The following is a 26,153-nucleotide window of genomic DNA, read 5'->3' on the forward strand; positions in this document are numbered from 1 at the left end:
CAACGCTGGCCTGACGCAGGGAATGCACTCGTCTCGTCGCTCGATCGACCGTTACTGCTTCGATCCGCGCCTATACACCGTTTATTTATTAATCGATCCGCCTGTCGATCGATCGATCGATCGACGGCTACCACCACGCTACCGTTACCACGCGTTATAGACAGGATCAAGTGGGTCACGTCACCCGTGGAACTTGCCGCCACGTGACCGATGTTTGAACCAGAGATAATCCTCGCTCGACAGCTGCGAGACCACTGGCCGACGGACAATCAACTCGATCTCGCCTTCGGCTTGTCTTATTTGGCTCCGTGTCACTCGGCTCGCTGTCTCGCGTCGTTTAGGCTCGCCACGGAACCCCGTTCTCATTCACATGTCTCGCTATCCCATCTTCTCGCCAATTTTCTTGCGAACCCCTCCATTCAGCTCTTCGACGAATTATTATACACCTAGAGCACTGTTTTCCTTGTTCGAGGTCAACCGTGTCTCGAATAAGGGATAAACGAACTACTGGTGAATTCAATTCGAAAGGCTACCATGACCTGCTTGAGTATGTGTACGATGCATACTGTGTACGGAGGTTAAGTTCGATTGGAGACAGTTCAGAGTTGCAGCATGGTAAAAGAAAATCGATGAATCCATTCGTTCGTGCTTGTCGTTGCGAGTAAAAAAATGGACGCGCGTCTCTTCGTGCTTCACAGCGATGTACATACGAGTAAGATATTTTCTTTTTATAAAAGTCCTTTCGTTGCAACACAATCCCCTGTATTTTGACAGGAGATTACCCTTTGTCGGTTGCCAGATTTCAGTCGGTAGCCGCTAACGAATGATGGACGTGTCCGTGAAGTAGAAAAATTTGGGCGGCGATTGATTACGATGGGGACACGTTCTCTGTTTGAAGATCTCTGCCGTCTGTCTTCTCTCGCGCCTTCCCACTTGGGACGACCCGCCTCTTCGTGCCCAAAATCGTGCCACGCTATAAACTTCCTGCGGCAAGCGGCTTAAAATAGTCAGCTCGAGAAATAAGAAGCGGAAAGGGCGAGGCTGGATTTTTCTTGTACTTCGATCGAAGGGTTCTGCGGGAGCGGGAAGCGGAGATTCGTATGTTTCTTCCTGAAAACGAGATCTTCCTCGCCGATGTCGATCGATTGATTGGCCATTAACAGAGGCGCCGACACGCTTGTTGAAACAAAGGTAGTCCGAGCGAGAATATCTGGGAAAAAGGTGGAGGAGGAGGCCAATCTCCTCGGGGACGAGAGCGAATCCGAAAGCTGAAAAAATTTTCAGAGACGCCTGCAGTTCAATTTGTTCGCGGTTCACGCTTCGTTATTGGCTTTAAATCACGGACGGCAATTTCGAACTGCGGGTGGTACCAACTTCTGTAAACAGGTTTCCCCTTGATCGTCGTTTCGCTTTCTTAGCGTGGCTGTCCCGATGCGAGTAAATTGAATTTTCTGCCGAAACAAAAGCCCACGCGATGCTGTAAATTTTCTTATTAAACGTCCGCAGCACCTGTCGAACACATTCTCTTCCGTTACTTTATGTTACTCCGCTTTACTTGTGGTAACTGTCTTCGGGGGCGTCTCGAAACGCCTGCTGCGGCGATCACCGCTATGTGAAATCCTTTAGCAGCTAATGGATTATTAAATAATTAATCATTTCGAAGAGCAATGTTTACCTTCGGCGTCGTTGGATGTACGACCGTAATCGAATTATAATAGCTTAGTCTATAAGTTTATGTGGTTATAATTTCAATTTAAATTGATTACATAATAAATGCCTAATAATTACAAGCCACACGCGTTATACGTAGCTCTGTTTGTACTCAGTTGTGCGATCGTTTATTTGTTCTTTCCGTGTGAGTAATACAGTGCTTCGTTTTTGAGCATTATGAACCGTCAAGTTGGCAAGATGAACATTACCGACATATTTTGCTGTATGATTAAAGACTCGTCACTGTTGTCTCAAAACTATAACAAGATTAAATTTATTTCGATGTTTCCGAATTTGTATATTAAACTAAATTTCCAAAATAAATGGCCTCGGAATCTTAAAATCTCGACAGATATAATCGTCCGAATTTTACTAATTTCTGACATGGAAATCTGACCCGTTGTCTGTATTCTGAAAGAAAATACCTGAAGTTGTAATAGCAGTTCACCGTGCTACTCCATTGCTATTACGACTTCAGGTGCCACCCCTCGAAAAACAGACCACAGATACGCCGGATTCTCGGGACAACAACCAAACACGGCCGCCTCTAATTCCCGGTTCCAGTGAAAAGCAAACAAGAGCCCCTCGAACATCAAACATCTCTTGTGGCTCGAAATCGCGTCCATAGATCACGGCTGCAAGATCCGCTGCACAAGGTCGTTAGTCCGTTTCACGGTGCGCCAGGGAAAGCGCAGCAACAATGTCCCCCTACCGGTCGATTTCTTTACGGTTCGACAGGATCACGCGGCGGAGAGGGGTACAGAGAACGATCGGTCAGTTTCGAGAAATCGTAAAGCAGAGTTTTTACGATGAAGGGCAGGTGCATGGTAAGCGAGGAGTACACGGCGGTGGGTGGACATCCGTGGGTCCGATGGCGGGTTAAAGGGGGAAGGGAGGGAGGGATGGACGGACGGATGGATGGGGTGGGGGAAAAGGATTGCTGGAAGGAGGGAGAGGGAGGGAGGTTTGTGCGAGGCTTTGGCATTTTGCCTTCTTTAAATTGTCGGCCGACCGTCGATACCTAGCCGTGGACACAAAACAAGCCCATGCTACTCGCTGTTTCATTCGAAAGGACAGAAAAAAAAACGAAGGAAAAAGGAAGAGAAAAAAAAGGAGGCGAACCGGGAGCGGTCTCGGGAGCCGGTGGAAATGCTACTCGACAAGTACAGAGGGAGGCGGGGTTGATTCCCTCCGTCGTCCACCCTCGGCGCCTCTCTCGCGGTTCCTCCTTCTTTTTCCCGACGTTTTGCAATGGAAACGGCTCCGACGAGGCTCGGTTATTACAGCGCGAACTCTCCCAACAGCCCGTTTCGACTACGCGCCTTGCGCACAGAAGCGGTTTAAGCCGCAGACACTCCGTAAGAGAGGAGACTTAAGGGGCTGTCGCGACCTCCAGGAATTTCGTTTCGAGGCGATAGCGAGCGGGAGCAGCTTCGTGGCTGTCGGATAGCATGATCGATCACCGACACCCTTTTCATCGGAAACGAGCGAGATAGAGGCCCCAACAGAGCCAGCACAAGAAAAAGAATCGTAACCTCCGACGTAATTTCAGCGACGCCGCGCTCACCTCGCGCCGGGTCTCCTCCTTTCTTTCTTCTAAGAGATCGCGTTGTAGGCACCACGGCGCCGACGACGGATGGGGTTCGGAAAGTAAATGGAAACGACGCGTTCATTATCTCACGGACGGAGATTAAGTCGTTAGAAAGGCGGGCTAATGAGCCACGTTCCTCCGCCGGGTGTGATTAATCGAACACGGCCCGCGCGCGCAGGTTTTATCCGCGCGGTCGCTCGCTCGCGCGCGGGCTACGCGATGAGAAACTCGCGACGATACGCGCGACAAGACGAGACGCGGAGCGGAGCGGAGCGACCGGTCGGCCAAGTGGTCGCGACGCGATTAGATAAAAATAGTGTTTGTCGTTTGCGTTTATTGGGCACTCTACGGCTACGGCGGCAGAAGTGAACGGATGCAACGAGCCGCACGCGGCTGAAAAGACCGTCGACCGCATTGGCATTTGCATCATTCACCTTGAGAAGTGAATATAGTACGCTGGAAAGCCTTGTGTCGCGCACCGCGGATTACGTTTGAAGGAATTTATTGTGCGGTTAGTAACGGCCGCGACGTCTCCCCCTCCCCTCTCTTTCTCCTCTACCTTTCTCTCTATCGCTCTCCGTTTCTCTTTAACTCTCTCAGGCGCTTGTTCTATCCCTCTCTCTCTCTCTCTCTCTCTCTCTCTCTCTCTCTCTCTCTCTCTCGACAGTCAGCGAGGGCTGTTGTTCGAAACCGACTCTGACGCTTATGGAATACGTCGAACTAGCGGGGTAATTTGAGATCAACGCTCCTCTCGTCGACAGATACGTCGGATGTATCCTGGATTCCGAGTCGACGACCCTGACGACACTAACCCGCGGCTGGATTTAGCGAAATTTCCACAGTGGTTCTCAGTTCGACGTTTCGTAGTTTTGGAAATCGAATGTCTAACCATTTTCGCTCTCGTGTGGCAACTATGAGGCACCATCAATTGTTATATGACATTTCAGGATAATTTTTAAATTATCAATAGCTAGCGAATCTCTGTACAGAATAAAAATTGTCTACCTCGATTGTAACAAACAGAAGTCGAATATAAATATATTTCCTCTGGTAATAAATTTTAGTAAGTTGAGAATAATTCGATTGTTCCGTGTTTAATCTGTCTTAAGGGTCATATGGCTCAATTGCATAGGTCAAACAATCTATTTGAGATTTAGAGTTATAACAGCTTCGAGTGCAAAGGGTTAGTCTTTGTATTTATCCAGCAACATATTTGTTCAATTGGTCAGCAAATTTCTTTACTAAGACACATTTTCACAAATTTATTGTTGTCAAACATTTGTCGTACCAAACAAAACCACGATTGCAAACATAATTGAAATTATGCGTGGACAGATAAACGTTTTACCTCCCGCAAGCCTACTAATGAGCTTTACAAGGATTGCATTAAGAAAAATCTTGATAACTTTCTTTCTTTTGCAATTGTTAGCTATGGAAATATGTAATTTCTCAATTACGCTTCAGTAGATGCAATATTAATTATAAGAATATGTGAAAGATGTAATGTGATACCACACTGGGTTTTTATACCGAAATCAAAGTATGGTAACAATTCCTTTGACATACTAAATTCGACTCGATGTTCCAAGGAAAATGTCAGTATCATACAATCTAAAGAGAAAGTAATTTGAGGCTATGCGAATGGTTAAGGATTCGACAGAAGGAATAAATATTTCACGTAAAAGAAGAGAAAGCGAACAATTATGTTGCACAAAGTAGTTAGAATTTCCTTTAATGTTACTGTAAAATAGCAGCAATACTACCGGGAAATTACGTTCTCGAAGCATAGATAAAACTTTTGCTGCATGTACAAAGCTATTTTGAAAAATCTAACTTTCTAGATACGCAGCAGGTGTACATAAATATCATTGAACCGTGAAAGAATTTAATGACTCGCGAGTAACGAAGACAAGTATTTTGATCATCATTGCACATACTACTTGGTTACTCGTACATGTCTCTTGCGAGTGCACAAAATTCCACTTTTTTTTTTAATGCAAAATTTACGCTGATTGAAAACGTTATCGCAGACCCATTAAAATTGGCACTTATCCGTTGCATTCGAACCTGCCTACATATATCCGATTATGCAGTCAGCAACGATAGCAGAAACCAAGTCTTTACAATTTTTATTTAATTTGTACATAATTTGTATTTCTATAAATAAATACACTTTCACATCTTGTATATACTAGTGAGATTATTGATAGGGAAAAATGGCTACACATGCATGGGATTTAACTATGTTCAAATCAAATATTTTGTACACCGTTTTATTTTAGCTATCCTTTCACTATTTATTAAAGAAAGGCACGACTTTACTTAGCAAATTATTTAATAACAGGAGAAAAAAATGTTTCTTTACGGTAAAGTGTTAATATTACTTGTTCGTAATGCAACGTTCTTATTTGTGAAACGAAAGAAACCAAATGGTGTTCCATAGTTGGCCATCGCGCGTGGTTCCTTACGTCTCGAATTCGTTTGGCCTAATCCCGCAGAAAACAATGTACATGCAAATCGCGATAGATTTCATAATAAAAACTGCCATCGTCCCGAAGCGGAAATGATTTTTCCCGGATTGGAGCGTCTAGGTCGGCGCCGTTATCAAAACCTGGCGGCGCTTGCTCTCCAGCGATTCATTTTTAAAAGAATCTGCGCTCGTTTGCTCGCTTTGTGGGTCGGGATAAAGGCGCGACGTTTGATACCGCTCGAGTAATTTCATCGCCGCGGCGGAAAAAACAAAAAGAAGACGAAAAAGAAATTGAAAACGAAACGCACACGCGGGCGCGGGGGCGCGTACACGCGTACACGCGTGCTCGCGAGCCTGCGCACAGGGGCCGGGAATGATTGCCGGCCGCGGGGAAATAATGGCCGGTATGTTCCGAGGGTTGCGAGAAAAGGGGTGTACGCACGATGTCCACTTTGTTTCCACGAATCGCAGATACCAGACGCGCCACGCGGAATTATATAAGCGGCTGCTAATGCAATCGGGACGATCTTCCAATTAAAATATTCTGCCTGGTGGCTTTAAACAGTTTCTAGGAAGGGGTTGCCCGCTGAAAACTGCGCGGCATTACCGGAGGCGTGTTTTGCTTCCACGCAAGAGCAGATTCTTTTTGTTGGCCGCGAACCGAGAAACGGCGAAAGAAAGAGAGAACTATCGTCGGTGTGTGACTGGCACACGGGGCGGGGAGGAGAAAAAGAAAGCGAAAAGAAAAAATTGCGTTGCCTCGCTCTCGGCAGCCCTCTAACTGCGGAACAAGTTTTCCCTCGCAGCCTGTGCTCTTCCTCCCCTCTGTCTCTCCTTCATTTTTTTTTTTATTTTTCTTTCTGTTTCGTAAAGGAGCAGGTTGTGGCGAGTAACGTTTCAAGATCAGGAAAAGAAACAGAGAGAAGAAAGGGATAGAAAAAGAGAGAGAGAGAAAGAGAGAGAGAGAGTGTATGTTAGAGAGTGGATGGGAGTAAAAAAACATGCTGGAAAGAAATTTCCCTAACTAGCAAGCCGGATTATCCCAGCGGCCAAACCCGGGAGCAGTCATTTAAAGTTCAAGTCATTAGTCACGTAACTACTTGCTTAATAACTGTGAAATTGTCCGGGTTTTTTGTCCCATTGAAAATTACACGGTATCGGAGCGCGACAAAAAGCGGGGCGGCGGGCCACGATAGCGAAATTATTCAGTGTCGCGGCCGAGTGGCATCAATCCAGTTAAATGGTCCTCGATACGCGTTTCATCGGCCCTGTTTTTATAAGCACTCCGCGGAAAACAAAATCGGCACCGGAACTATACCATCCAGCGTGGCGTGTGTGTTCATTCACGGATCCCTATTCACTCGGATTTTTCAACTACGGCTAGCCATTTTGCGCGTAATCAATAGATCCTTATGTGGACACTAGTTTTTCTACAGGAACTCGCGTGTAAACTTATTTGCACTGTTATTTTTGTTCCGTTAACCATCCGGTCCGCAGTGCACAAAAATTGTTCGTTTATAAAATCCTGTGATATAAGCTCAATACATTGTTCGATGCTTGGTTCTATTCCATGCGTGAAAGCGCTGAGAGCTTTTGACGACGGATAGAGACAAGAGGAACGTCTAAATGGAGTTTTATTAAGCTCTACTTTTAATTGTCGATATAAATTATTAATTTACGCTTCTGTTTACTTTATTTGCATTCTAATAATCAATCTCATTCAAAACAGAATGAGATTGGAAACTTTTCAAGTTCAAATTAATTTCGAATGTCGAGATTTCGGCTCGATCGACCGCACTCGCATTCTCATTCGGACGAGCTGACATTTCGAAGGGAAACAGTGCCATCGTTGAAAGGTTCAGAGGATCGTGGTTGCCGATGGAACGAAACATGCGATTATTGGTCCATCGAATTTATGATGCTGCGAGGAGGGACGCGTCCGCGTAATCCGTAGGAAAAAGTATTAATCGCGCGAGGTAGCATCGGAGAGGGCAAGGTGCAGTGCGGGGTAAAGTGGTGACGAGAAAGGAAAGAAAGAAGGGACGATGGCGAATGGTAAAGAGGAAGACAGAGGAAAAGGGGAGGAAGTGGGAACCTCGATGGAGGGAGAGAGAAGAAGCCAGCGGAGAGAAATGTATTAGCGTGGTGGTGAACGATGAGAGGGGCGTGCCAGTCACGGTAATAGCTGGTAAGCTGTGCTATTATGAGCAGCCAGCAAAAAAGTGACGTCACGCTAGGCCACTCCTGTGGTTGACCAAAACGAAAAAAGTGTATTACAATTCGTCGCTTCTTATTGTTTACCGCAATTGGCTGGCGGGCCGTACCCCCCCCCCCCCCCCCCCCCCCCCCGTTATTGTTTAGCAGCTCGAGCTTCCCGCCGCTTTATTATGCCCTTTGTCCCCGAGCGGACAACTTTCGGTCGTCTGTTTAATATTTAGTTCTTGCCGGTGGTTCCTGCCCGCAAGCATTATTCTACAATCGCATGTGTCGCGCATCCTCGACACACTGCGAATTCGACCCCCCCGCTGTGCCCCTGGCGGATGATTGTTGTCCCCGTCGATGGTAAAGATTAGGTCAACGGGCCTAGCAGTTCACCAGTTACGATCGATAAGCGAGGCGAATTTTAATCAATATAACCGCGACGTTCGTCGGATTTTCTAAATAAAGAAAAAGTAGATAAAATGGTAATCTGGAACTTTTTATGTTCTATCATGTTCTTTTGAATATGCAATGAATTATATAATTTTTTTTATATTTCCTAACCTTTAAGACCCTCATTCTATAGAGATCATTGAATAATTCTCTTTGGACAGTGAAACGAATTCTGAAATAATGAAATGTGTTTTTGAACTGCATTATACTTCTAAAGCAGTGATTCTGTAAGAGTATAAAAAATCCTTCTTGTTATTTGTAATTTAAACAATTATGAAATTTCCTTTCAACTGCATATTCTTGAAGCATCATAGAAATTGAAAAGCGGTAGAAAAGAAATCGACCTTTACAAAGTTCTAAACTGGAACCTCATATTAATAGAAAGGAAAGGTTGACTAATTGCCTTAGCCTGGTTGATGTAATTATTGATGCGACTCTTGCAAAAGTCTCGCGAGCCTTCTGCGCACCTGATAACTATTACACGCCTGCAGTTGATGATCTAGTTCCATTCGGGTTAGTACACTTCAAATATGTCACACGGAAGTTTTCCGAGAGTTCGTTCGCGTTCAGACAGTTGACGGACACTAGTGTCTACGGTAATTCCCGTGATATCGTGGACTTCTTTTAGATAGGGGCGAACGAGTTAACTGGATAGATCTCAGTAACTAACTTATCCTGCTTTTATTAAATTCGACGCCGTAGCACTATAGGATTTGAATTTTCATTTCGATCCACTGCGATGTCTTTGTTCACTCTAGTTTAATATTTTTTGAAATGCAGCTATACTTATAACATTGTAATATCGCAAAGCTGTTTTACATCTAAGTCATTTTCATCGTTTTACATTGATCTACCTCTGCAGCATTAACAATACATCTTTTTAGATGCAAAATCAGCTTTGTTACATTTTTAAAGTTTTGTAAAAGATATTTGGATATAAACCTCGTAGCATTATCGTCCGATTTACAACTTAAAAATAAGAAATTGATTTTCACACTAAATCGTGTAAAGACTGAAATAAGGAAAAGATTTCTTCCATAGATAAAATAGGAGTATTCTTATTCGTTCACGCCATACGTGTGCAAAGATTTGCAGTTTGCTAAAAAAAAATGCATAAAATTTCATAAATTGTAGACGTTTTTTCACAATTTTTGTTTTCGATCAAGTCGACCTCGACGAGTCGGTCCTAAAGGAGCATCGTAACTTTTTTGGTATAATCAATAACACGCTAGAAACTCGTTTTGTATCTGCATCCGTGGCGTTGGTTCGTGTTATCGCGAAGCGATCGCCCACGTAAGCGGTCTAATGTTAGCCGGCGCAAAAATTAGCCATTTCTTTGAGACGCTTACGCGTTCCTTAACGACGCCGCGGGAGAAGATTATGATGGGTCGAGCTCGGAAGAGGCGCGGGAATTAATATTTATAGAGCACCTCGTCAGCCGATCCTCTTGGTCTCTCCTCCGTTTGTCCCCCTTTCTTTCGAGAAACCGAACGCGACAATGTGTGCCACGTTGTGGGAATATAAATCCCTCGTCGGTCATTTCTTTATACTGGAACGTATCGGACGACCTGGCGGATCTATTAAAACTGAATGTGCGAAAAATCGATCGCCCCGCGTTCACCATCTCGACCCGAGACGATCGCGCGCATGTTTCGCAGTCTCTCCACGATGTTCAGCGAACTGAAGAAATGCGTTGCCGAGCTATGCGTTCGGAATCTTCTACATGCTTAGTTCGTATGATCCGTTTGCCTTCTTATAGTTCAAGGAAAAATACAATTTCGTTCTATGGTTCTTACAGTGTCTCCGAAACGAGTCTCGTCGTTTATTTCTGTAGGCGATGTATTTCAGGCAAACGTATCATAAAAACGATATTCCTACCATATACATCACATATGAATATAATTTTCTTTTTAACATATTAACAAAAGAACAGACTAAATGTGTCAATGCTAATGAAATTGCTTTACTCCGTACTCACGGAAATGAAGTATGTATATAATTTAATATGTAATATCACATATTATTATTAAATGTAGCATTTTCTCATAGAATTATATTTAATATATTCCGTACCAATGCTGATTTTGTACTTCACACAAAGAAAGTCGAAGTATTAAAAAATTATTCTGCGTTTGCATGGTGGTGAGAAAATTCGTAACTTTCTCTTGCCAATATCGTTTTTCACATTTTAGAAAGTCTACATTATATTTATGAAAGTCTTACAATTTTGCTGAAACACAATCTGCTAGCAAATGTTAAGCATCTTTAAAAAAGTTGTAATTCATAGCTAAAAATTTTATAGTAGATTTTACAATAGGTGTATTGATTTGTCTCGCGTATCAACAAGTTTTCGTGATCATTGCTTAAAGGAAGTTATAAACCTCGGATAGAGGAGATCTTAGCACAGAATTTCAAACATTTTGTGCAAGCTCAAATGATTCAGGTTGATTGATTGAAAAATATGTAATAAAAAATTTATACATAGGAATTAGATTCGACCTAGCTATGGCTAGCAAAAGATCACTGAGAAAGACGAGAAGCCAAGACCATTGAAATGGAGAAAAGTGTCCGGAACGCGAAAGCCACCAGCGAAATTCTACGTGTTCGCGATGTTTTTTGTAACGAACGTAAATCGCGTGGCCGGTGAATCACGGAATTCCACGGTGTCGCTGACAAATTAAATGCCCGCGAAGACCAAGGGCGTGGAGCATATTTTCTTGCGCAGCTACGCGTAAATCGCCGGCGTCTCAACACGTTGTTACAAACAGTTCCACACGGTGCGCATTGCTGAATTACTGAAATGCCGGCGAGTTGTTGACAAATTACCGCGCGCGCACGCCTAAATAGCCGGTCGCCGCCTGAATTGAGAAGCTTCGAAGCTCCCGGGGAACTTCTTCCTGAAGCGATGAGAACTTCCCGAGCTTACCGAGCGCCTAAACGCTTGATATATAGCTGTTCCCGTCACACAAAGATGACAACTCGGACGTATTTAATTAATGACCACCTTCGAGTCAACGGAGGGAGGCTCGTCGCCGCGGATGGGGCAAGTTTCGAGGGGTTGGCCTCCGCAGTCGCGTGACTCGAACCTCTATTTTGCGGCCATCTAGGCGACTATTTTACGTGTCCTCGCGTCACGTGACAACCACCCTTCCCCGGTATCGTCGGGAAATCGCAACCAGTTTAAATTTCTTTCCTTTCGTCGCGTCGTCGGCTCCCTTAGCGCTGATCTCTTTATGGATCGCCGGTCGCGCCAATGGCTTTGCAACTCCTGCTTGTTAGCCGTACGAGCACAAACTAGGTAGGATCGAAACTCCATTCTTTCGGCAGGCTACTTTATCTTGGAGCTACGATAAATGATAAACGATAAAACGGTGCAAGCGTATACCCCATATTGTTGGACTTGAAAAAAATAATTCTTCGAAATCATTAATCTCTCAGGGGACTTTTCATGACTGAAATCGTACTATTTAACTTAACTTTGTTTGTTTAGTTGACGGAAAACAATTTTTTCTATCGCAAGTATAATTATAAAGATTATACACAACAATAACAATGTTTGTTACACAAACAAAAAGACGTTTCACAGTGTCTGAAAGTATAAAATGTGTGTGAATTTTTATACTAAGCTATGCATGAGGATTATTCATTTGAAGTATAGTATTACAAAACTTGTTAGATCAGTTTATGCTTTTAGTATAGAAACATGGTCATCCTAGACTAGAAAGAATATTCGCCCAATATTCCTAAAGAATAAGTAATATTCTCGACTTGCTATACTTCTGTTGGACATCCAACTTATTTGAGTTCCGAAATTTGAAATAATTGCTGGATTGGAGCAAGGTGGAGGCACGCGGCGGCTGGAATTAACTAATTAGAAATTACAAATTAGGTTCAATCCGGATCTCTCAATTAAACTACTTTTCCCTCCTCGCACCCGACTCCCGTGCTCGAGCATCTGCGAAGGATACGAGGAATTCCAATAAATTCCAAACTCTTACCATACGCGGATATAGTTTGCTTCATTGAAATGTCTGTCGCGAGGTTGTCGAGTTACAATACTGTGTTCCAATATGAATTCGAGTTTAATCGGATTTCCCGATTAAAAAACTGTCAGCGGTCGTTACCGCTCCCCGCGAGGTATAATTATCATCACCGTACGCAGATCGCGGAGCTATTACAGTCGTATAATTACGTTCGCCGGCTTAATTAAAACAGAATTACAATACGAGTGTCCGGTGTGTCTTAATTCCCCTCCTGCTGGTGGAATATTGAAACCGGCGAGGCTTGTACGTACGTATGTCTCGGGCGCCGTTTCTCCTGGTCGTGGTAACGCGAAGTTAAACGTCTCGAAAGAAATCTCCCCCGAAACCCCTCATTGCAGATTGTTTATCGATACTTAAGTTGTACCTTGCGGATCCTATTCCGTGCGAGGGAACAGGCCTCTCGGCAGAGATAAGAGCTATTGCTGAAATTTAGCAATATTCCTGGACGTGGATAGTGGTTGCAGCGATGGTGGCGATGGGTGGTGATGGCGGGTAGTGGTAGTGGTAGTGGTGAATCCGCGTGTTCCGATGAGCAACCGATATGGTCGCTATTAGTCTGATGCTCAGAAGCACTACGGCCCATCTTCTGTCCAAGTGAAACAGAGGATGAGGCGAATGAACCGTGGGGGAGGGGTAGCATGGCTTTTCGGAGCGTAGATAATAGCGAGAGAGTGGCCATTAAGGGCGAATCCCGTAGCAGGAAGAAGGCATCCCGAAATTTCGCACCTGCCTTTCCTTGCTTCGGATACATATTCATGAATGAATGACGAGGACAGCGTTTAAAGTAGTATCTCCTCCTCTGCCCGCCCTTTTTCTTCCTGCTGGTCCGTCGATATTATATTATCCTGGTGCTTTTTATTAGCTTGATTTAATAATAACGGGCAGAAGGATCCGGCGACCTAGGTGTATTTACATATTTCGTATCGAAAGGATCCTGCATTCGTCCTTAATTCGAATGTAATGCCACGCCTATGGAGCCGAGTCCTCGCGGTGCCTTCTCCCAGAGTCGGAGGCGCCCGCGAGTGGTCGAGAATAATGATATTATTGCGGATCCGCTTACGGCTTACGGCAATTAAAACTTTGGTAATTGCTGTGGCAATTACGTAATTATGTAATTACTACGTACTGAACTCGCCGCTGTGCAGTTACAATGCTGTATAATATCTCGGTTTTTGCTCCGCGACTTCGGCTCGCGTCTGCCGATGTCGTTCTTGATTACCGGCAACGGTCAACGATGCCTCTAATTAAGACCGGCAGCAGGCAGTTTTACAGTTCTGACAAAACGAGATTCCGTCCTCTTTCGCGACACGGGGTATGGTTTTACTTGATCGGCCACGCAACGCCGTAACCGGCTGCCACTTCGCCCGTCGTTTATTCCCTTGCCGCTCCATTTGGCCTGGATTCACGGGATCTCTTTGTCAAACGTACCGTTTACGCCGATCTCATTTGTTTGCAACCACCGGTTCATAACCAGCAACGAAACCAGCACTGAAATTTTCGACATCTGCATACGCGTTCGGATCATAAATTATGCTCGACTGCGAAACTAATAAACAGCAGACTGGTTTCTTTTGGCTACATCGACGTTTCAAACTCCGTATCGACACGTTTCTTTTACATTTTACGATACAGTGTCGGTACAACTGCACGAAACAAATAGCAACGGCGATACGTTTTATTTTTATTAATTTATACGATAAATTGGTTTAAAATGATCATGTTGTGATGTTATTCGTTTTCTACAAATTATTGGATTTTTAGTTGGTGCTCCAATTAACTGTGTATCCTGGTTCCAACTAACTTCATTTTAATCACAAAATATGAGTAAAATAGATACTTTTAATGTACATTAATTACATCGTGCAGCCTTCTGAAAGATAATCCACGTCCAGCAATGAAAAATGCTAAAAATGAGAAAAGAATTGCAAATTCTATGTCGACAATTGGAAGCTGTATCCTGTATGCTTTTACAATAACATCATTCCTCAAACTTGTTACCTAGAAATTGTTGATAGCTCACCTTTATTTTTTTTGTGAGAAGTGACCCCAGTTGTTAAATTATCCACAAGAGTTCAGAGCTGGTGAAGTGCTACCTTGATGTTGTATTCATGTATGAACTCGAATTGCTTTTACGACTCTACTATCGACTAGTTACTATGAAATGTCTACTTATTGATTCTTGTGGTTCCATCGAACCGGAAACTAATCGGCAAAGTAATTCGTTGTAATTTGTTGGCTCAGTTTTTCCGTCTACCTTGAGCGTCTTGCTCATAGGAACGGCTATTACGTGGTCGTGTACTCCTAGTTTACTAGGGATCACCTGGTTCTCGCTCAATTTCCATCTAAATTCAACGATAAGCGTGTGCAGCTCGGCTAGAATTTCTCGCCTGGTTGCCGACAATGCCGAGCGAAGACAGCAGTATCATTGTTATCAGAAACGTAGGACGTGTGCCCTCTGGCCGGTACGTCATGGTCGCCCACAGCTTTAAATCGCTTCGGCTGGACGAGAGTCTGTTAAGCCCTTCATGGTTAACCGAGGCTCGCCCTATACAGTTGCCTCTTTGTCGATTAGCGCGGCAACTCGCGCCGGGATATCGAGACCAGATTTCTGTCCAGTTTCGAGATAGCTGGCTCATGTTCTTCTTTTTTAATTACGAGGAAACCGTTTCGCAGTCGTCGCGATTTTTTCTCTCTCTCTCTCTCTCTCTCTCTCTCTCTCTCTACAGGCTATCCTGGCCAAGGTGTCGGGGCATTAATTTTTCATTGCATTCCTCGAAGCCCGAACACTTCGTTGGAATCTCATCGAGTTGCTCGATTCGCTCGGGATTATTGCAGGAAATTTAATCGTCGCGTAAATGCGTTTATCGTAGGAAAAACGAGTTTCTTTCGAACCACTCGAGTAACATTCTAATCCCTCTAGTCGTCGTAACGTTTCTGGCGAATTGATTACTTTAGTATATTAAAAATACTACACAGTTATTATTTATATATATATATGACAATTTTTATTTTTCTTATAGTAGTCACAGCGATAATAGAATAAAATGAATTACGCGATAAGAATTCCATTTAAGAAAAGAAAATTAACCTTCAAATCTCCTGAACGGCTTCCGCTATAAAAAATAAATGCATTGCATATTATGTCACTTTAAACTTGCGCAACTTTTGTATTCAACAATTTGCTAGCTAATGCATATTTTAGAAGTTACAGGAGATGGATTGACCACCTTGTACATGTTGTAACACGCATGCGTAGGTTACCGGCATTTAATGTACAGTGTGTAAAGCCCTAATTATAACTATATTTTTATATCTTCGGGCGGTAATGTATTCGAAAATTGTATTCTAAAAACAGTCACGTGCACACGGAATATTGTCAGTCACGGCAATAGCAAAAATACTAATATTAAATTTTCTGATCTCTTTGAAGCGATTAACTCGCCGTGCCTCGAACAGCCGGCCATCACTTACAGAGTCTTCCTGAACTTTTGTTCAAAACTGTCTCGCATCTAACTTTGGCTTACAGTAGTTATCGGTGAGCGAAAGGAAGACAGATTCGTAATTCGGCCGATTTCGAGAAAAATTCGTCTCGCGATTCGGGACAAGATTGTTCTCGTCTACTCGCCTCCCAGAATAGATCTCCACGTACGACTTTCGACCTTCGATTCGCGTACGCAAACGGTCTACCTATACCCTAAGGTAACAGCCGTACAAAATCGTCAAGAGGCACACGCACGCGTGCATGATGCGTGTGCACGGGGCGACGGAGCACACGGAGGTCTGTTTATATCGGCGCCCAGCGAACTTCCCGGCCACGGCTTTATCATTATCGGATGTGACTAATGTGGCGTTTAACGCAACCTCATGTTAGTTATTATTATAGCCCTTGGCAACCGGGCCCTGATCCTCTGCCTCCCTCTATCGCCCAGTATCCCTCTCTCTCTCTCTCTCTCTCATTCTCTCTTGCCCTCGCTCTCTCTCTCTCTCTTCTCCCCCTCCACCTGCCAGGTCGCCCTTTTCCGTTCCATCGCGCGCGGACGAAACGCCCTTTCGACCAAGAGTCCACAAGGGCCCCCAGGCACCGACCGAACTCTCTCGGACCCTGGACACGCTGGTTTATTCATTCAGTGAACTAGGGACCGACCGACCGACCGACCGACCGATCCACAGGTTTCGGTTATTGTTTCTCGGGTTCCACCGCGGGGACCGAAAAAAGAACGTCCTCCACGGCCCAGGCATCCACGAACCATCGGGCTCGGGGGGTCCGTGTTGGTTTTCGACGAAATCCACCGAGACTTTATTGTTTTTTTTCCTCTATTGGCCGTGGATCGTTCCTTCAACGACGGTCCTCGGGGCCCCGCGGAAACTGAAACGAATCCGAAACGGACTAGCGAGACCATTGCGTGTGGATTTTCATTCGTGGAATATTTTTTGGAAAATTATCTCATCGGGAAACGAACTCGGAATGCAGATTCTGATTGGGGGAATCGATTTTTCGGTTCGATACAGATTGGGAATTTACAGATAAATAACGTAAATTCATAGCTTTATAAATGCGTTTTTCATTGATTATTAAGAAAATTAAATAATTATATTTTAGTATAAAATATGTACAAATATTTGATTTTGATTCCAGACGAATGTTCCTTTAATCTTTGAAATTATATGAGATTTCTCTAGCTAATGTTTCTAATCTTTCCTTTTTTAATGTATTGAAATGTTTCTTTATTGTACGAATCAATTTATATCTACGTAAATGTTCGTTATCTTTAAATACTTTATTGAAATCGAATTGAAGATTCAGTTGCGATTCTGAAGATTCGGAAAGCATGTTCATTATTTTTGTTGTCGTAACATTACTGAAATAGTCAAAGTTGAAGCTCGATTCTATTCTTTGTTGAAAGAATCGATACACGATAGAATCGATCTTTCGACAAATCAATTTATAGCTTTACAATTTTTTCTTGCCGCGGCAAACATGAAAATTAAGATTACATAATATTAATTACTTAAAATATTAAAATTACTAAAACTATTAATCTATCGCAAGTGTTTAACTGATAATTTTATTCATGATTATCACTATTTTCTTTAATTTATGTAAAGAATAAATTAATTTCAGTGGCACGAGATTTTAATTTATAGTTTAATTTGTAACCTTGTATTTCAACATATATAAATTCTTTTTAAATCTTGACGTACGATTTTAAAGGAACAGTGACTTAAATCTTCTTGAAAAATATTCGATGGTACTTCTATAGTAATTTTAAGAAGAGACCAACTGTTGAAGCATCCTTGTGCTATTCTGATCTGTTCTGCTTCCACTATCGCAGACCTTCGAGCGATAGAGAAAAAGGGATAATGAGTGAAAGTAAAGCATTGTTACAAGTACCTGTTCTTATCTTTAATATTCGACAAAACGTGTGCTCCGACTCTAGATCCGAAACTCATAAGATATGGATTAGGTGTCGTCGGGAACCAGATTAATGATCATATTTGACCCATGGTAACAAACATGAAACCATCTGTCCTAATGATCAGCAAGCATTTCGCGGTGGTTGCATGGCGCGCGCAAATCTCAAGAAGACGACATTTCACGTGCGACGAGCAAATAATTGAATATCCAGGAAACACCTGGTGGGTTGTCTGACGTCGGGCGACCCGGTTCCCACTGCATTGAGCGATCACCGTCGACGAACGCTGTTTATTCGAAAGCCCAGACGTCGAGACGCTGTCTCTGACACTGCGTTATCGAATACTAGCGCTACTGTTTACGAATATCTTCCGTGTTATCGTCGGCACGGGTACGAAACTGTGACTGCGCTTATCTCGCGAGACGGGGTTCTTCGAAGTTCTCGCTCGTTCTTTTACCCGGTATCTCTGTATCCTCTGGTTTTCATCGGAGCACCCGGTAGATGATCGCTAGAAGAACGAGTCGAGGCAGCGTGAAGAATCCTCACGCTACCGTGACTGCTAACACGGGTTAATCTTGCTTAATAACACTCGCAGCACCGTGTGTGCCTCGCCCTTTGGCATTGTTCATTATCGTCCGCATATTTTTTTACGGTTCTGCCTCGAATAAACGATATTAATAATACCGGTAATTAGACCAAGATAATCAGCCGGGGAGTATTTGTTAATCATCGATTGGCGTCGTGTGATAACGGAGAAGGAACAACGAAGGAAAAGCGTAAGGCAATACGGCCACCTTTTTACGGTAGAGTCCGGCCCTAGGTGCACGGTTTTTTTTTGTCACCCCCTGTCTGTTTGCCCCTCTCCAACTTGCGGATCGCGTTACATTGTAAATGAATATTAATTATCTAGAATAGCCGACCATCCGCTCGTTATCTTTTACAATTAACCTCGTTGGCAACGCGCCCGGTTTGCTTCAGTTCGCAATAATTTATTGTAACACCAGGATGTTACGTCGTATGCAACTCATTAACAACTGTCGAATCAGAATACAAGTTGTACTTTGTTGTTGCATCTCTTACGCTAAAACTGTCGAGCCTCGAAACGCGACAAATACATACGTATGATTTCGTAATGATGAAAAAAATCAGATTTGTCCAAACTGTGTACGATCTCTATAACAAGAAAATAAAGAAATTTTGCAACATATTTCTCATAGAAAGATTTGTATAATTTCATTAACTATCGAAGAAATACTCAGAAACCATTTTGATCAGTTTGGCTGTTCTGGTGATAATTAGCTTTCAACACTTATTCTTTTAGAAAGAAATGTTGATATTACGTTCATAGATTTCACATGGCAGGGTTTAAATTCCATAAAATTTTAAATAAAAGTTCGATGCGTTTCGCGCAACGTTTTCACACAACGGTAAGCAAACGCATCGTTTACGCATTGTCTTTCAAATAGCGAAACAATTTACTGCGAGATTGTCGGCGACAGTGTACAACGTCGATTAGTTGAAATTACTACAAATAAGAGCCTGCAGTTACTGATGCGCTACACCGCGATTATTCTATTGCACGTGAGGCGCTAACGACAGGCGGCAGTGGAACTATTAAATAGAAATCCTGAGAGATGTAAGCGAGACGTTTAAGAACTTGTTATTGAAGATGGAGCTTTCATCTTGACAGTAGGCAGAAGATTCGGTAGATATTAATTCACGGAAATGAACAAATTCTATCACGCACACGATCGATAAAGTAGATCTCCGAAAACAGGATTGTCCAGGTCGGAAAAAAACTGAAGAGAAATTGAAAGAAAAAAGGAGACATATTTGTTTACGAGAATGAAATTTAGCGGCGCTGTTATATGAGTATTTTTAATAGGACGACTTCATTGCAGCAGCATCGATCGCACTCGAGCGTCGACCATAATTAGAATTACAGTAAGCCAGGTATAATTACAATTATGAGAACGGTGGATTGGTCACCCGAATACATTAATTTTCATTGTTTAAATACACCCGTGTCCGTTCCGGTCATCTCTGAAACGTTGTCGCGATTCACAGTGCGAGTTCACAATGAAAAATAAATTGATTGGTCAACGCGTAGCCAGCAGGAAATCGAGTTCGATAAAAACAACAAAAATACTGCGACCGGGAGAGAGAGAGAGAGAGAGAGAGAGAAAATGAAGAGAGTCGGAGACAGATAAAGAGAAAAGAGTCTCCCGAATAAATAATAAATCCTCGACGGTTTATTACGGATACGTAACCGCGGCCTTACGCGGTTTATCGAACTGATTTATTCATAACCAAAAGCCAGTTCGTTTTAGCATCTCGTTAATCTTCCGTGCCGTTGATTACCGCGCACCGTTCGTTCGCCGGTCTGCGAAAACGTTGCCCTCCTACACGGGGCTTCGCCTTAAATCACCACCGTCCGATAATTGAGGGGGTCCTTGCGCTGCAACGGCACCTCGTTTTAGGCGCACCCCGCGAAATTGGGAGAACGACCGGTGGCCGCGCCCTTGTCCCGCCCTTCGTGCGTCGGCGCCAAGCTTCCGTGATTCCGGACCCTCGCCATCGCTAAATCGCTCCTTCGCTGTCCTATTTCTCCAGACGTTTTACTCTTTTCTCGGACAATAACATCTTCGGCGGACCCATCTAGTGCACTCAACAATATTTTCCACATTCTGTTCAATTCCGTATATCCGCTAATCTTTCTCTGCGCTTCTCTGTTCTGTGAAAATCTTTCTATCCGCTTCGGTATTCCTACAAAATTTTCTTTCCGTTTCTATATTTTTGCAAATATTTCTTTCCATTCTTTCAAGATAGTGGAGATAGTGGGTTAATCATTGGACGTTTGGATTGTTTTCGTGCATAATTAATTTCATATTTACCGAATAAATATTTTTAAACAAACAAATTAAAAAAAATAGAGAAAACTTTATAACCTTCCGTCTAATAATTATTTCACAAATGATTATAACATTAAATTGTTCCAAATAATATCACAATATTATATAATAATTATTATATAATTATAAATGTAAGTTAGTATTATAGACGTATAGGCTATCTTATTTTTAAATATTCTCACCATCACGGTTGGAAGTTCGCTGGAAAGTTTTAAGAACATTAGCATAATGATTACAATATATTAAATTAGGAAAGCGATATCAAATAATTGATCCAGAAGCGTCCCTATCCAATGTTTTACAGAAAAGAAACGAACTGTCGTGAAAAGAACGCGTTTAAACGATTCCACGATCTGCTGTACTTCCACCGATTTAATATCCGTCGTAATTGTAGCACCAGAATATTCCCGCTAACGCACAAAATCGTTATAAGAAAATGAAACGCCTGGTATCACGAATGGATCAAGATTTCCGTGACGAAGCGACGCCGGTGCGTCTCATTTGGAGAAGCTTCACTGCCACTGACAATTAATGCACGCGTCTCCGCGAGTGTATCGTCCTTATTTGCGCCCCGTTCTTCAGAACTGCCTGTATTACTCCGGTTACATGTCGCTAAACGCTGGCTGAATTGGATATCATCCCGATAACGATCACCACTCGTCCCTGTTCTTCTCCTTCTTTTTCGACTACGCGTTCTCCCTCTCTCTCTCTCTCTCTCCCGCCCCCCCTTTTCTCGCGACACTGTGAACGGATAATGCAACGTAGAGACGACGACGCGGGATTGTGTACCGGTGAATTTCACGTGTCATTACCTGGCGATGTGTTTCTTCGGCTGGTGTCGCGTCGCAGCCGTCGCTGTCGGCAGGACGAGGCGGAAACAAATTGTGAAAGGAGGGTTCAGTCGAGAGGGAGCGTTACGCGACGAGAACGGAGGATAGGACGAGAGACGGGGAGTGAAGGAGAGAGAAAGAGAGAGAGGGAGAGAGAGAGAGAGAGAGAGAGAACCGCGTGGCAGACATTTTTGCCGCTTTCGCTCCTTTAATGGCATCGGTGCCCCTTGCAATTTGTTCGTATCGTTGGTCTCCCGGTGCTCTTCTTCCTTGCGAGCATTTCCCTCGTCGCTTTTTGCCGATCCCATCGGCACGTGGTCGCGAGCAAGCGAGCGAACGAACCGAGCATACGAGCGTACCCGCTTCGAAAACCCTGCGTTAACTACAGACGGATGACTCGGACGCAGAAAAAGCTTCATTTACCGCAGGCCCGTATTAAATGCTAATGCGAGAGCGAAGAAGCGCACCGGAACCACTGCCTTCGGCCTTCCGACCATCGTAATTATGTCGCGACCTTCCGATTCCCCGTTTCCTTTGCTTGCTTCAATTTTGCACAGTTCTATCCCCAGAAACTACCTAGAGAAAAACAATAACTGCTATTACGATTATTGCTGTCAGCTATCGCTCATCCACGGTCATTTTTACTCCTCTATCTGATTCAGATCGTTACACTTCGATAACAGTATGTGTTCTAGACAAACAGAATTTTATTTCACTTTCATTTAGATTTTTAGCATGAAGCGAAATTAAAGACAATTTTTTATTAATGCCGATATATCGTCGTCGGCTACACTCTATAAAATATTTTTTAAATATTTTTATTAAATAACGATCTTATTTCTTATTCTTTCTTCCTTGTTGCATTTTCTAATTATCTAATTACAATTTTATAATTATAAACACCGTATAGGATCAAAATCTTCTATTTTTATAGTAAATACTCATAATATATATATACACATGACACTTAAATTTATAAGATGATCGGTAATGCTTTCCGTTTTGCCTCGATCGTGACTTTATTAGAACGATCCGGTAAGCGAGTCGATGATTCCGATAAAATCTGATCGATTAGCCGCGAAGTATTGCTGGCTAGGAGGCCCACTCGGCGTTGAACGAGTCAATTCAGAACACCGGGTAGGGTACGATGCGAAGTTTAAAATCTGGCCGGGTCGACCGCTATAGCCGCGCGATAGATACTCGCCACGACGGTGAACCTTTAATGCGTTAATGACAGGAAACGAGTTGACTATGCGAGCGGGCTCCGGCGTCCGTTTATGGATGCGACCGGCAAATTGTCTAAGGAGGGGCAGGAATCCTAAAGAGTTCACTGGTTACAAAGGAACTGGGGACTTCCAGCAGAACTTTTTTGCGAGTCGTAACGCATACAAATGGTGGACGCTGGACGAGTTCCGCGGCTGGACGATCGCTGAAATCTAAACTCGACATCTTTGTTCCTACCGTTCTCACATTTTTGTCCCGCGATAGTGATCAATTTGTGGAATTCATGCAGGGATCGCCGTATAATTCGTGCAAATACATTTCAGTCCGCGCTCGATGATTCGGGCTGATAGACACGGTTCCCCGAGCCTATCTCGCTAGATCAACGGATTAGGTAACGCTAATTGTTAAGCGAAATTATGCATCGGACAAATTCTAATTTACTTCTTGCTCTAATTAAGAAGTTAACACGTACTCTTCGGAATTTTACATACAATTCTTTTGCCGTAGGATTTTCTTGTACGTTCGTACGAATCCGCGAGAATTACTTTCATCGGTTTACAACTTCCTGCTGTTGCCATTGTATTTTATCAGTTAAAAGTGGAAGACCAGTGGAAGACAGTATCGGTATAACTGTTCACAAATATACCCAGTAATGTTGCTTAAATCCATCGCGAACAGTATGCAACAATAATTTTGCGTGTTAAGATGACGCTAATTCACCCACATATGTATACGACAGCTATTTAGATGTGTCAGATATGTTAGAAACATCCTCGTCCTAGTCGACAACTCCGGTACGTGTTCACGAGTCCAGTCTTGACATTCGATACACCTAATTTGTCCTTTTGTGGACCCAACAAGATTTCTTTCCAGCATCCTTTCTTGATGAAGGACACTTTCCTTTTGTTTCTTCTTGATCTGCTTGACTGCCACTTACCTTTTTTTGCAAGATACTCCACGCTTTCTTGTTCGAGATGCGAGAGTAATTTCCATCACGTTTAACATCAACATCACGCAACTGAAAAATATCCAATTCCCGAGTTATCACTATAGAAATGTTGCCAGGGAACACTTCGACCAAATATGAACCAGTTATGCAGCACCATGTTCTATCCTGAATAATACAGATCCTTGTTGTTGACGAAACCGATTAATGCTTTGACTTACCTACGTCGGTAATATTTTATGATACGTCTACACTAATTTTAATCAAGATTTATTAAGAGTTTTTTTTATCAAGAGTTTCACAATAAATCTGGTCTACGAAATGCAGGAACGAAACAGAAGTAATTGCTGAAACGTTTTGACTGTCTATACGACTGTTATGAGTAATTATTAATGTGTTAACGGAGAAAAATTCCATCAAGGTTCAAAAGTATCTGTTCAAATAGAAAATATATGTTTCGAGTTACTTCTCCTTTGTAACAAGGATGCGAAATGTAGTAAACAATTCTTAAATTTAAAAACATATCTTATTTATTAAATCCTCCCTCTTATTTGAAAATTTAATAAATAAAATTATGCAGTTGGTATTATTCATAAATACAATCTGTGTCGTATCTGGTAATAATATTTTAAGTAACGAAGCTTCAGATGTTGGTTCTACTGACGTATAAATGGGTTAGAATCATAGTGGCGTCAGTCAAATTTTCAAATATTATCTATGCCTCTCAATGTAATCTAGACATGCGAAATTCTTAAAAAGGTAAGTGAAATAAATGATTAAGTAAATATAAATTAACTAAACTGTAAATTATTTTGAAAATGAAATTTGGTCAGTAAACAATACAGATGTTAGTAAATAGTAAGACTCATGCTCCTTGCAATGATAAAGACTTTTACTTAAGTCACTATGATTCTAACCCACTTGTACGAGAAACACATAATGGGGGAAACATCCATTCACTAGTGGGTGTACATATATTCGTTGTACAAATGAACCGCCCTTGAAAGGACCAAAGGATTAATGTTCAAAACAATCACGTCCGGCCCTAAATCACAATACCAAAATTGGTTTGACATATCGAGGAAATCCTGTAACGATACAACGCGCGAGTAGATAGATGGGAGAGTCGTGGCGTGGCACGCTCGGGTAGCTTTTCGGCGTTAGAAAAGCAACTAATTAATTAGTTTGCATGGCGTGGCGGTATCGCGCGCACCGTGTATCACAGCGGTGGCGGCGGCGGCGGTGGCGTCGCGTCGCGTCGCGTCGGAGGTGGCGGCAGTACGCCCAGTGGGGTGGAGGAGACGGTGCTGGCGGTGGTGGCGGTGCCGGCGGTGCGCGGCGTTGATGTAGGATCAGATGGAGGCCGTCGGAGTGCGCGGCGTTGCCATACCTCGCGCACGCACCAAATATTTGACGCTAACCATCGGTGAAACACGCTTTCGGTCCCCCGACCCGACCCGGCTTACTATCCCGCACGAAAACATCGCCGCCTTCTGTTATTTGCATTCCTATAGCTGGCCGGGCCGCGCTCTCTCGCGCTATGCGTGTCATTGTCTCTCGGCTCGGACCGTCTTCGGCCCTCTTCGTCGCGACCCTCTTCCATGCTTCGTCCTTAACTGGCCTCTCTTCCCAAGCCGGGTCTGTGGAGCACACCAGAAGGTTTACCCATGAATCAGCTACCTCCCGGAGACAATCAGCGCGCGAGCGAGCGAGCGTTCCCCAAGAAAGTTCGCTGTCTGCGAAAATTTGTTGCCGCGACCGACTAACAAGGGACATCACTTAAGGGAGCATTCCCGTTCGGAGCCGTCGATTTTTCGTGATTTATGGGATAAACGATTTTTCGATCATTCGTTTACTTTTATCGAGGCACTTGAGATTTCCGCACGTGCTTACAATATGGCGGGAATTATTTCGGATCGTACCGTGTAAATATACTATAAATTATCTAATCGGGAAGACATAAATTAAATTACCTAATTATATTGAATCTATAAAAGTAATATACGCGAGGATCGTAGTACAATTTATTTTCAACGATCTGCTAGATGAAAGATCGCATAAAGTGTGGCATATAATTAATAATTGTTTCAACTATAACGGTATTGAATAACGTGAATTGACGAAAATTACCATGCGAAAAAATTAGGGGGTTAATAAAATGCGGAATGAGAAGCTTCTGAGAGAAATAATGATAGCAAGTACTAACGATGAGAGAGTAATGGTTGGTCAAGAGCCAGGTCGTTGTATACGTCGAGAAAATTGAAAGGAATCTTAATCTATATAAGTGTGATCATTCAGAGAACTAGAACGAAGAAAAGCAAAATGTTTTAGTGATAAGAACCAAACTATGTATACGCATAC

The 26,153-nt window shown here is 43.0% G+C and overlaps 1 protein-coding gene across 2 annotated transcripts in view; it reads left to right on the top strand.

The window, feature by feature from the left end:
- LOC144478604 (protein pangolin, isoforms A/H/I/S) overlaps positions 1-26,153 on the top strand; it is a 329,927-nt gene that overhangs the window by 52,721 nt on the left and 251,053 nt on the right. The window lies entirely within an intron of this gene.

Source organism: Augochlora pura, chromosome 1 (genome assembly GCF_028453695.1).
Source record: "Augochlora pura isolate Apur16 chromosome 1, APUR_v2.2.1, whole genome shotgun sequence".
NCBI lineage: Eukaryota > Metazoa > Arthropoda > Insecta > Hymenoptera > Halictidae > Augochlora > Augochlora pura.